Source organism: Triticum aestivum, chromosome 6A (assembly GCF_018294505.1).
Source record: "Triticum aestivum cultivar Chinese Spring chromosome 6A, IWGSC CS RefSeq v2.1, whole genome shotgun sequence".
Taxonomy (NCBI): domain Eukaryota; kingdom Viridiplantae; phylum Streptophyta; class Magnoliopsida; order Poales; family Poaceae; genus Triticum; species Triticum aestivum.
The window spans coordinates 2,012,418-2,025,675 of record NC_057809.1 but is presented as its reverse complement, the minus strand read 5'-3'; the positions used below and the strand labels follow the sequence as shown (position 1 = coordinate 2,025,675).

General features: G+C 45.9%; 1 pseudogene; it reads left to right on the top strand.

Annotated features, from left to right (window-relative positions):
* Positions 1-377: 377 nt before the first annotated feature.
* On the top strand, positions 378-7,569 carry LOC123131519 (SNF2 domain-containing protein CLASSY 3-like; annotated as a pseudogene).
* Positions 7,570-13,258: the final 5,689 nt, after the last annotated feature.

Here is a 13,258-nt window from a genome sequence, read left to right as displayed (position 1 = left end):
ACATCACTTGAAGCGGGTAATGTAATTTTTTTTACATCTACATCGTTTGTTGCAGATGCGTTTACAGATCTTGAACATGTAAAAGTTAATTATTTTTTCATCTACATCTTCCATTGCAGATACTTTGAATGCCCCTGCTGCCAGTTTGACTGAGAAGCAAGTTTGAGTGTGAAATAAGTTTCGTTCCTATCCATGACATGCCAGTTAGCATGGTGCCGGGAGTCAAAACTTCCGTAAGGAGCTGTGGCTACTAATTAATCTTGGCCAGTTCTTCCCACACTCTCACGACTCTCTGCCAAAGCAAATCGACACCCCACACTCGCGCCGGAGGAAAACCCTCGTCTTCTTCCGCTTTCCACCGCCACCGGCACGGCTAGATGCCCAACACGCCGTCGGCCGGCGATCTGCCCTGCCGCAGGCGCCTCCGCCTGCTCATCGACGGCCGCACGCGGGAGGTCGCCACCGGCGGGAGTCAGCGCGTGCACGCCAAATGCATCCTGGTCCTGGATTCAGGGCGAATCCCTTCCGCTCTCGCACCATTGTCCTCTTCGGAGCCGGCGGCTGCGCTGAGCACCGGCGGCCTGCCCGAGACCATCGTCGTCGACGACGACCAGCAAGATGTGGGCAGCGCCGGTGGACCAGTCATGGAGAAGGATGCTGCTGCGTTCTCGTGGAGGCGGACGCAGCGGAGATGCCATCTCATGGAATGCCGCGCCGTCCACACACCGCCGCAGTCCAGCTCGGACGAAGAGGATGACGGCGTACCACCACCGCATCCCGCGTCGCCGTCCTGTGAGATTCCACGAGCTTCCCGGAGGCCAAAGAGCCGCAAGAAGAGGGACTTGGCCGCAGATGGATGGGGTGATGTGTCCTTCAAGAAAAGCTCACTGGCTGCTCCGAGGCGGCGGGGCGTCCAGGATCAGCAAGCGGACGACGACGATCTGATCTATTCTCTGTTGGAGAATCATCAGAGCATACCATCAGAAGGAAGAAGAGAAAACCCTGAGAAGAAAGTCTCTGCTCCTTTGGATGCACAAGAAGAGGGAGGAGGAGATACGTTGCCTCTCATATTCTCGTTCGGGGAAATCCAAGATGAGGTGGAGAATGTTGATCTCGCCGATGAGTGGGCGCACCTCGACTGGGTCATGGAGGTGGAATCCACCAATGTTTCTTCTCCCACTTGCTACAAGGTAACTAATTAATTAAGCCGTTTCTTTCAATTGTCCATGCATAGTGCTGCATTGTGTTACGTACTCCCTTCACTCCTCCTATCCATATATATTAATTTCCGCCGATTTAGTAGAACTACATATCGGGAGTAGTATATTTTTTGGTTTTGAGGGAGATTCCTGTCATGTTTTATTTTGCTAGCAATTTGTGGCATAAATTTACACAGATTTTGCTAATTTTCAATCGACTCATTTGACTCCATGCTAAGTTGGATTTCATGCTAAAATTTGGTTCTACCTCTTCCTGTTGGTCTCGTGGATTCTTTTAATTCGGTTCCAGTTAATAAACAGATTTACTAATTCTCATCTTGATGCGAATTAGTTGAGTCTCATCTAATTTTTCCATGGCTGTTTGAAATCTTTAAGATTCATGAATTTTGCCCGCCGTTGTGGTTGTTTCACACCGAGCCATCACATGTGTCCCTTTTGCCTTCGGTTTTTTCTTTTTTTGAGGAATTACGCTTTTTTTTGATGTGTGGTTTTCACTTTCATTGGGTTGAGAAAAAGGGTTTCCCCTCGCTTTATAGATAAAGCACCATCACCACAACAACGAGAAGAAGATACAAACGCACGCCAGCACCACACTCAACACACACACCGAAGGCGAGATACAAAGGTGCCAAGCACCGAAAACACCACCCCAACGAAGACTAAGCACCCTAATGATAAGCCGAAGACCACCATGAAGATGAGCAATCCACTGAGGGGCAATGAGACGGACAAGGCCGGAGCGAGGACTCCAAGACGATGCCCTCAAGAAGGAAACGACTGTCGGAAGCCGTCACCGTCTGATCCCGAAGATCAGGTTTTCACCCGGAACGACACGAAGACCATGGGAGCACCACGACGGAGCCTGCAAGAAGGAGAACGACATCCACGGACGCCGCCTCCGTCGGCCAGTACCGGGACTGGGCGAGTGATGAACCCTGGTGCTCCTACCCCTCCGTCGCAACCTCACTCCGCCAACCACCCGCATCCATGCCGCCAAGCGACCATGGCTGCCCGCCCGCACCCGAGCCGTGCGGTCCGCCCATGACCAACATGCCTCCCACCGCCAGAGCCGTCGCCTTGCATCCAGACCGCTCCGAGAACACCAAAGGTCAAGGCTTTGAGCAATCTGCACCACAACCACTTCCGAGACCGCCAGCAAACCCACCGAACAATGCCAGAACCGATAACAAACAGAGATGGGGAAGGGGGAGGGGTGACCCGCGGCCACGACCGGCGACAACACAGTGCCGGCGACGGGCAGCTCGGCGGAGCTCCCGTCCCTCCAACTGGCTCCCCCCCCCCCCCCCCCCCCCCGAAACCACCGTTTCGCCCCACCCTGCCATAGGCCCGGTCCCGAGCACGGCCACGGCAGAAGCCTGCCACCGGAGAGGAGGGAGCAGAGCCTGCCGCCGCGTCCAACGATGGCCACCAGGGAAGTCTCCCGCGCCGTGCGTCGACGACCAGCCGCAAGGGCCCGGCCTGGCCGCGGCGCACACATGCACCCGCTGCCGCGCCGCCCTCGAGCCATGGAAAGGAGGGCCGACCGCGGCCCAGGTCGACCACGACCCGCGGTGCCAGAGGCGGATCTGGACGAGCCGCAGAGACGCAGCCGCCGCCACCAACCTCGAGCCCGCTCCGCCACCGCGCCGCCTGTCGCATCGCCGTCACGCGCCGTCGCCGGCCTACGCCGGCGCGCCGCCGAGCTGCAGCGCCCAACGCCGAGCGCCGCATCCGGCCCGCGCCGAAACCCCCACGGGCGGAGACGAGAAGGCCCCGCCGCCGCCAGCGACAAGCGGACTTCGCCTGCTCGCGCCCTCCGGCGGCGGCGAGGGAAGGGGGAGAGGGGGAGGGGGGGCCGGCGGCGGCGCAGGCTAGGGTTGCCCCCCGGACGCCCGCGGGAGCGTCGCGGGAGGGAGAGGGGGAACCGGTCCAACGAGGATATTACTCAGAACGCCGACCACTTTCATTGGGTTGAGGTGTTATTTTTTCCATAACGGAAGAGAACGTGCGCCCTACCCTAACATGTCAGGCCATGTACTCCCTCCATTTTTAAATATTTGTTTTTTAGATATTTCAACAAGTGACTACATACGAAGCAAAATGAATGAATCTACACTCTAAAATATGTTTATATACATCCGTATGTGGTAGTCCATTTGAAATCTCTAAAAAGACAAATATTTAGGAACATAGGCAGTATATTATTTTTTTGGTTTCGAGAAGATTCTACTTGTTCTTAGTATGTTTTATTTGATTTTTTATTTCCATTTTTTTAGTTTGTGTGTTTTCTCCTACGAGGAGTGGGCTTGTTAATTTTTTTTATGTTTTCAATTTTTTTACTCCCTCCCTTTTAAATATAATATCTTTTAGAGATTTCAATGTGGACTACATTGTTGGCGCCGCTTCTTCTTCTTCCTCACACAACTCTCACTTGTAATTTCTCTCAAGAACACACACATGATGAGAAAACTCAATACATACACACGCACACGCCAAGGAAGACACCAGCACCAGCTTTGCCGAGAGCTCTCCTCCTTGGTCACACAAACACTACATTTTTGCCCAGCCCTCTCGGCTGCTTTTTCTCATTCACCTGATCACCTTAAATACCAGTACAAAAGACTCACAAACGCACTGGCCAGCCGCCACACTCGGCTGCTACTAATCCAACTAACTCGCATGCATCCATGCACGCACGATCCGGCCAACACACCGGCCACTACTCCATCGTGGTGGTTATCCTCTAATGACCGAATCCACTCACAACTCCATGCACAAAACTAGTCAACAACCTGGACACATCAAGCCAGCCAACCAACTGAATATGGCCCGGTTAATCGACCGTGATCCACGATCCTGTATGCATGTGGCTAACAATCTATGCATGTCAAGATTACTACTAACATACATACGAATGTATATAGACATATTTTAGTGTGTGGATTTCTTCATTTTGCTCTTTATATAGTCCGCATTGGAATATCTAAAAACCCTTATATTTAGGAACGGATGGAGTAGTTTGTGTGTTTTTCAGTTGCATGTCCATCTTAGACATGCAACTTACCCAAACACCAATTCAATTGCATGTCCATCCTTGATATGCAACTCGGTCGATCCTGTTACATGTCCATCTCGATGCTGCGCCCTGTAGTAGCACTACATCCTAGTGTGGCCATGCTGGCCCGCGCCGAGCCACCACACGAGGAGGCGAAGGAGGCCCTGCCACAGCCGAAGCTGGCAAAGCTTCACCCAGTTGTGCCCTCTGGCTGCAATGAGGTAATAAGGGAGAGGAGGGAGGTACTGGCGCCAATGATTTGGGGCGCCTCCCCGTCACCTCGCCAAAATGCTTGCTTAGTCACCTATGCAAGCAAAATAATGAGAATTTGTTTGACGAATTAGATCTGGTTCTACTCCTCACAATTTCAATGTGAATTTCCTTATTTTCTTCTGTAAAGAAATGGTTGTAAAATTAACTTGAACTGAATTGAGATCAGCAATACTGTTTTACGACAATGTTTTGTCTCAGCAGAAATAGTAATCCAATTCTTCACTTTGATGCCCAGTAGTTATCTTTGTGTATCTATTAGGCATTCTGCAAATCTTTGACTACCTTGATTTTTTTTTCCACTTTTGAGAACAGATTTGGTGCCTGCTTTTGCATGTTGTGGAGAGTAAATTTGTTCATCTCCCCTATCAGTGTACATGATCTGCATCTGCATAATACGTGTCGGTGTCAGTATTTTTGTTAGGTGTTTTGGTCTTCTGTTTGCATATAAGCGAAAAGCATCTTGCTTCCCGGCAAATGTTTCACGTGGTTTTTTGTTTGCTCCTTTGTCCATTGGAAATTGGTCATTGCATCCTCTATATGAGGCATGTTAGTTTACGCCCGTGTTTCTGTAACCGACGATTTACTGTTATATCTGAGAAAAGTTTATATTCTTGTTTGTCGGTCGGTTCTATCAAAGTTAAGCATGATTTTGAGAGTTTAGACGGAATGTCGTCACTTGCCTATTGAGTAGCTGGTGCTTCTTGTTTTGTGGTCCACCACTATGAAGTTCTGACTTGATCTGCCGGTTTTTAGCAGGCGTGCTTTTCTTTTCCTCTCGCTCCGAGATAGAAGCAGAAGTGTAAAATACAAATCTAAGTGCACACATGTCACACTCTAACTCGACAAAAAAATAGACTTAGACTTAATTAAACGAAAATCTAGGCAGTCCCTGAATTTATGACCTTGTTTTAGGTTCCGACAATGTGAAACAGGGGGCAATTGGTGGCTTTTCTTTCTCTAGATATATAGCACACACATTTGTTTCATTTTTGCAAACTAAGTTTTTTTTTTTACTTTCAGGATGCCAAGAGCGATGCGCATGAAATTTGTGTTGATGGAGCAACTCCATGCAAGCGAGGAAAACATGATCTCTTTCACGATGATCAAATAGGTGTTATGTGCCGAAAATGTGATTATATTGAAACCGGAATTAGAGACGTATTTCCCTCCATGGTAAGCTAAATTTGAGTTCAATAACTTTATTTCCAGATATTATCAGATAGCATCAATACCTTATTTCCCCTTTGCGTCATAAAATTCAATAGGTGAAGGGGTCGAGGTATAGGGAACCAGTAGTGGAGCATGAGTTTGACTTATCCTTTGATGATATCCTGAAATCAGTTGGATATGAAGGAACGAGTAACGTGGGAGGTTATAAAACTGGCGTTGTCTGGGATCTCATTCCCGGGGTGCGGGAAGACATGTTCCCACACCAGCGGGAAGGATTTGAGTTCATGTGGAGAAAACTCGCCGGAGGAATCGACATTGAACAAGTGAAGCACACCATGAACGCTGACACTACAAGTGGCTGTGTGATTTCTCATTCCCCGGGAACCGGCAAGACCAGGCTAGCAATTACATTCGTGTAATCTTACCTGGAGCTTTTCCCGCACTGTAGGCCAGTTATCATTGCTCCCGGGGGGATGCTGGCTACATGGGAGCAAGAGTTCAGAAAATGGAAAGTGAAGCTCCCAGTCCCATTCCATGTACTGAATTCTAGTGAGATCCAGTGGGATGAAGACAAGACCATCAAGAAACTGGTCTCAAATGATCAAGGTCTAATGAAAAAATTGAGCCAGAAATCTAAGATGATGGTGAAGCTAGCATCCTGGTGCCGGGGGAGTAGCATCATTGGTCTAAGCTATTCTCTTTACAGGAATCTTGCCAAGGGTGAAGGCAAGGATGGAGAAATACAGAGGAATCTGCTTCTTGAGAAGCCCGGCTTATTGGTCCTCGACGAGGGGCACACACCAAGGAACAAGAAAAGCCTAATTTGGAAAGTTCTCACAAAAGTCAGAGCCGAAAAGCGGATTATTCTATCAGGGACTCCATTCCAGAACAACTTCCTAGAGCTGTATAACATCTTGTGCCTCGTTGAACCGAAATTGACAAAAGATTTTGCTTGCAAAGAACCCAGCAAGACAGGATTTGCCTCAACCAGCCAATCAAGAGCAGCACCGGATCAAGGCAAAGAATTCTGGAGTTCATTAAGGATTGGTAACATCACGGATGAACAAATCACTGAAATCCGGGAAAAGCTGGGCCATTTTGTGCACGTCCATAATGGTGACATTCTACAGAAGTCACTTTGCAGAATACAAGATATCTCTTGCATCTATACACCCGTTCCTTATCAAAAGCACAATACCGTCAGACAAAGAAGCATCTGTTGTGGACGAGATGAGCAGTGCACGGCTGGACCCGTGCGAAGGAGTAAAGACATGGTTTGTTTTCGAGATGATCCATCTTTGTGCACCATTGAAAGAAAGAGTTCTCGTGTTCAGTCAGTACATTGAACCACTGGACCTGATCAGGGATCAGCTTACAAGAAAGCTAAACTGGACAGAAGGCAAGGAGATCCTGCTGATGAGTGGCAATGTACCTGTTAAACAAAGGGAAGCCTTGATGGAAGCCTTCAATGACATGAGCAGCGAGGCTAAGGTGATGCTTGCATCAACCAAGGCCTGTTGTGAAGGTATAACACTGGTCAGTGCATCGCGTGTAGTTCTCCTTGATGTCGTGTGGAATCCTTCTGTTGGAAGGCAGGCGATTGGCCGAGCCTACAGAATCGGTCAGGAGAAGATTGTATACACATACAACCTGATTGCAGAAGGAACAAAGGAGGAGGTCAAATATAACATACAAGCTACCAAGGATCGCATGTCCAAATTACTGTTTTTAAATAAACTGCAGCCTATGGGTGGCAATCTGTCACCAGAATTGATATCCAATGATATGATTTTGGAAACAATGGCTGCAAGTGAAGACCTCAAGGGCATGTTTGTGCAGATTATCCAGTGATAGCTCAATCTTGTAAGTGGAAGCTTCTCAGATTAGAATGTGCTAATTGACATTTATGCAACAGTACTAATCTTTTTTTGGTATGTTGTTTGTCGTCAGGGAAGTGTGGTGATTCTACATTCCATCGATATCTGAACCTTCGGTGTCTCCAAATAATAACTTGCATCTTGCTGCCCCTGTGATGTAGCTGTTCCTAAGCTCATTTGGTGTTGCGTGTTGCAGGGTACTAATTGGTTTTACCGTAGTTTGTCGCTCAATCGAAGAGGGACAACGGGCTTCCTTTGGGTTTAGGGTTTAGGGTTTAGGATGTGTCAAGCTCATTTCTTTCCGTTTCGCTCATTTCTTTCTGGAAGACTATATTTCTGACATGTATTTGCCTAGTAGTGAACTATGTAAGTTTATTTGGATTAGTTATTGTCATTGGTTGAACCACATTGCTTGCTTGGTCCCAAGGTAGTTCTACCTTTTTAGATACTACGACATAGTTGAAGAGACCTACCATGACAAACTACAAAACATGCCAGGTGGCCTTTCTATTCAACTATGTTACCAGATTAGCACCACAAGGCAAGAGAGTCAAGAAACATATGCATGATTTAAATTGTACTCCCTCCGTCCGGTATAGCTTGTAGCCGGCGTAGTGTAATGGCGATTTTGCAAAACAAACCTTGTACCTTCAAATCTATTACTAATAGGTCCATGTCTCCTTCCTCCGTCCAGTCGCCAGCGCCTGCGTGTCGTGGTGATCTCACGACAGATGTCATGGGATGGCTTAAAGTGTGTGTGTGGGGGGGGGGGAGGGGGGGGGGGGGCTACATGAGGACGCCGGTGGGTTCCGGAGGCGAGGTTGGTACGCACAGGTGTGTGACACGAGACGTACCTAGGTCCGGGGCCCTCTAGAGAGGTAACACCCCTAGTCCTGCCGAATATAGTATAGAGAGTGCAAGGGCTACAAGGTTGCTCCTGGAGCTGTTCGGGGCGAGGAGGAAAGGAGCTAGTCCTTTGCCTTGCCTCTAGCCTGTGTGTGTGTGTTTCAGGTGGAGGGCTCCTGGGGGGTCTTATAGGCCGACCCCCCAGGGTTACAACGTTAAGATTACAATGGGTGAGGAGAGGAGCTGGTCGATGTACAATAATACTACTATGTAATTGTAGAGTCGAATCCAGTTGATTTACAAGAAAGTAGTGTGTTCCTGGAAATCCAATTGGACTCTTGGCAGCATACGCTCTTGTGCACCTTTTTTTTTTGCAAATGTGAAAAATAGATAGGTTCATTGTCACACTCAATGCTGCCAACAATTTTCGGGTTGGGGGGGGGGGGGCATTATGACCCGTGCAAAACAAAAGTTGAATACCAAATATTATACTTAATTTTGTTTTCTCACCAACGAAGTACTGCTATCCCGTTTTGCATGAAAATTGTCAACCACATTTGTTACGTTAACAAGAACATGTAGACAAGACAGAATTTTTCTTTTTATTTATTATTTAATTTTGAATTTATTATTCACCCGAGAGCACATGCAGGCGTGTTGGTTCGAGTCGTGGTATCAAGTGTATGGGATTTAAATTAGGATGGCTGATGGAAACATGTTTTGTGATTGGTCGTCTACTGTTTTGGCTCCCAAAATAACTCTATAGCAAAAAGTCGTAGGAACTTTCAATACAAAGTTTGAGAATGATAGATACATCATGATAAATTGGTTGCAGGTAACGGAGAATATTCAGTCAATGTAGAGTTTGTTCGAGTTGTGTCGAATATTATTGTACAAGGTAGGTTACAGTTGGACTTGGATTTGGACTGTGTGTAGATAGGATATGGAGTCTTGTCCAAGTAGGACACTTGTATCTTAGGCCTCTTATATAATGAGGGGGTAGACACACGATGTAACCTATGCCAATATACAAACGGAAATATTTTTTGGGATTCACTGTGTGGGGTGTACATACGAACTGAAATTAGTGGGCATGCATAATTGTCTTTGATGCTTCGTCCGATCACACACGAGCTCATTTTGCCCAGTGTGTGTGACCGGAGGACCTATCCCCGACGGTTTTTGGGTCTGGTGGGAAGGACTCCCCTATCGCCCACATTAGCAATGCGGCGGTTTAAAACTCCGTCGCGGAAAGGGGTTTACAACCGTTTGTATAGCTCGTCTCTGCACCAGTGTTTGGTGACTGCCTTGTTGATAGATGATGCAGCAGAATAGTTGTATTTGCTTGGGTGGCCTGACCTTTTCGGTAGCAACTTGCAAAGTTCTGTATGTATTATGTGGGTTGTTGGTTCTGAACTTTTTCTACAACTTGTATGTCTCCCCTACTTCATCACCATTTGTTTCACCACCCCGCTTGCTTGTTGATCTTCAGAGGCATATGATGTGCACCATTGGCCATCTGATCCCACGAACTGCTAGCGAATCGTGAGTGTGGTCACGTTCTGCAACCAAGCAACCGCCCTCCTCCGTTCTCCTCCAGTAGCAGCAATAGGTTTTTGCTCTCCCTTGTTACTGAATTAAAGTTGGAGACAACATGTAAGTTCTGAACCTTGTTACTAAATCATGTTCTGAATCATTTAAGTTCGGAACCATTGCAATTTCTGAATCATGAACCTTGTTAAGTTTTTTTAGAAGATGATTACTAGTTCATCGAGGACACATAGGCAACCCAAATCCAACATTTTAGTAAGATTTGTACTGTCTCAAATTTACTCATGAACTCTAAACTCCGAAGTTAGTATTGTCTCAAATTTCAATAAGATTTGCTCATTGTTGTGCAGTACTGAAGTACCCAACCAATTTTGTTCATTGTTGTGCTCAATAAGCTTTGCTCATTGTTTGGCTGCGATGGCAGAACTATTTTCCTTCTATCTCGAAAGGTTAATTTGCTTGTTGAAATTAACAAAATAATTATTTTCTTCACAATCACTCATGCAACACCGAGAACTAATGATTGTCTGAAACTATGTATTGTCGGAAATTCGGAAAAGAATTAATTTTCCTCACAATCCTTCTTGTCACACTAAACTTAACTTTTCTCACAATCTCTCGTCCACCTCGCTCCTTGTGCACACCTCCACTTCCTGCAGGTCACCTTCATTTAGTTTCAAGTTAAGTTAACACTTCCTTGTTTTAGTTCGGACCACCTACATTTAGTTTCACTTCAGTTAACCAGGTTACTGAATCATGGAGTATATAGTGGCTCTGGAGGTCCGGCCCATCGACAATGACGGCTCCTCCTCGTGCTCATTGGCCTCATGCCCAAGTGCTCTGCAAGTCTGCATTAAGAAATAGTCCCATGGCAACATTTTTAGTAAACCAAATTTTATAAATGCTCACAAGTCCTACAACGTAAATTCTCATTTCTAGTAAACTGAAACCTGAAAGCAAACTGCATTTCAGGAGTATCATATTTGCTGGCATAAAATTTGAAATGCCTCTTTGTGGTTTATAAGTTTCTATTCAAATAAAGTGATACTCCTTGCATTTTGGTACCTAATTCAGTTGGCAAAGAAAGGCTGCCATGCACAAAAAATTCAGTTTACTCAAAAATCAGTAAACTGATTTTTTTTTCAATCCATATACACTGGGCACTTAATTTAGTATACTGAATCATTTAAAGTAAACTACTATTCTTTTTGGCGTAACTACCTATTCTTAGATTCAATCAGATAACTACCTATTCTTTTTTTACAATTATGATCTCTTTATTTACAATCAGAACAAATTAAACAAGGCAAAACAAACTACAACCAAGAAGGCATGCATGCAACTATCTTGGATCTTGGCATTCACTCATGGACTATGCATTATCCTCGCAGCTCAAATACTTGGAGTGCAACATTGAAAACTTGTGAATAAATTTCCAAGGCATCACAAGCGGCAACAGTTCTATAGTAGCACTTCTATTGAATTTTGTTCACTGAATTTTCTGGAGTGTTTGGTTTGCACTGAATTTTGTTTACTAATTTGCACTAGATTTCAGTAAAATCTTCAGTACATTTTCATATATATGTTCATTAAGTAGGGCCGATCCAATCAAATTCTGAATCTAGAGAAAATGATAATAAGTATTTTTATACTAAACTCTTATGCTTATTTAAACTTATTTCGGTTATACAAACTTAATGATATATTTTTATTTCATTTGGATATATAATCATATACCAATGCCGCCAAATATTATATCTTTTTATATAATTGTAAGCTATATCACTAAATATTTCTTTACAGTTTTTGAACTAAATTTGGCAGTTTTATAAATTACATATATGTGTGCATGTGTGTACACATCAGAAATGTGTGTGTTCTAATATGATTAATTATATGTCGTAGAGATATCTAAGCATACAATCTAATTAATATGTTAAATGTGGTTTCTAATGTATTATTACATAATCATATTTGTTGAACCTTCTAGAGTCTAAATTGAATTACTGGAAAATATGTCTTGCAAGTTTAGTTCACTCATTGAGAAACAGTAAAACACAACGTGGTAAGCCTTTCCACAGAGAGTTTTGTTTTTTGTTTTTTAAGGTGTGCCAACACTTTATTGATCTATAGTAGTAGCATTAAGGGGTATACATGCTGGGTCATAAGGAGACAAAAGCCACAAGTGACGACCCTCAAGCAAAAGAGATTGTTTAGCTAAATTATGCGCATCAATATTCGTTGCTCTACTTTCAAAAATAAAATGACAACTATTGAAATTGGGACTCCCGAGAGAAATCTCTCTGATCACTGATATGTAATAATGTAAGCTCCTCCCGTGCCTCTGTGAATATATCATCAATCACATGTTTGCACTAAGTTCTGCAGAGACAAATCATCCGCCAACACAAGCGCCTCACGGCATACGAAGGCTTACAACACTGTTGGATCGACTACACCCGGGATCACCAACGATGAAGAAACCATGTATAGACCATGTTGATTTCTGCAAACCGCTGCCGCTACTCTACCCTGCTAGCTTCTGCTACACCGCCATTCAGGTGTTACCATCCGTTTGATTTGGACATGCACGACCTAGATCACCTTTGTCATCCATTAGAGCATCTCCAGCCGCGTCCCCAACAAGGCCTCTCAGACGACTTTTCGACCGTCGGCGCCAAAAAATCGGCCCAGTCGCCCCCCCAAGGGCCCAATTTTCGCCGGCTCGGGCCGAAATTGGCGCCGGCGGACCCAACCCGACCCCGGCGAGCTGGGGGAGGGGGGCTCGGGGGCGCTGGGCGAATCGTTTTTGAGGCGAAAGAGCCGCGGGCCCTCTTTGCCAGTGACTCGTCTCGCTTCTCGCCGCTTCGTCGTCCTCATCGCCTCGTTTTCCGCGGCGAATCAATGCCAAAACTTCCGCTCGCTGTCGCGCCGGTCAGCCTCCGCCATTGATGCCTCACGGGCGGCGCAGTGAAGACATGACGACGCGCATCCCCGCGCATGCCACGCGTGCGCGCGACACCTCCGCCTATATAAGCTGACCCCAGCGCGCCGGTGGCACGCACAGAGTCTCCACGCCGACGCGTCCTCTCTCCCTCTTCCTCCCTCTCCCCTCGCCGTGTTGGAAATATGCCCTAGAGGCAATAATAAAATGGTTATTATTATATTTTTTTGTTCATGATAATTGTCTATTGTTCATGCTATAATTGTGTTATCCGGAAATCGTAATACATGTGTGAATACATAGACCATAACACGTCCCTAGT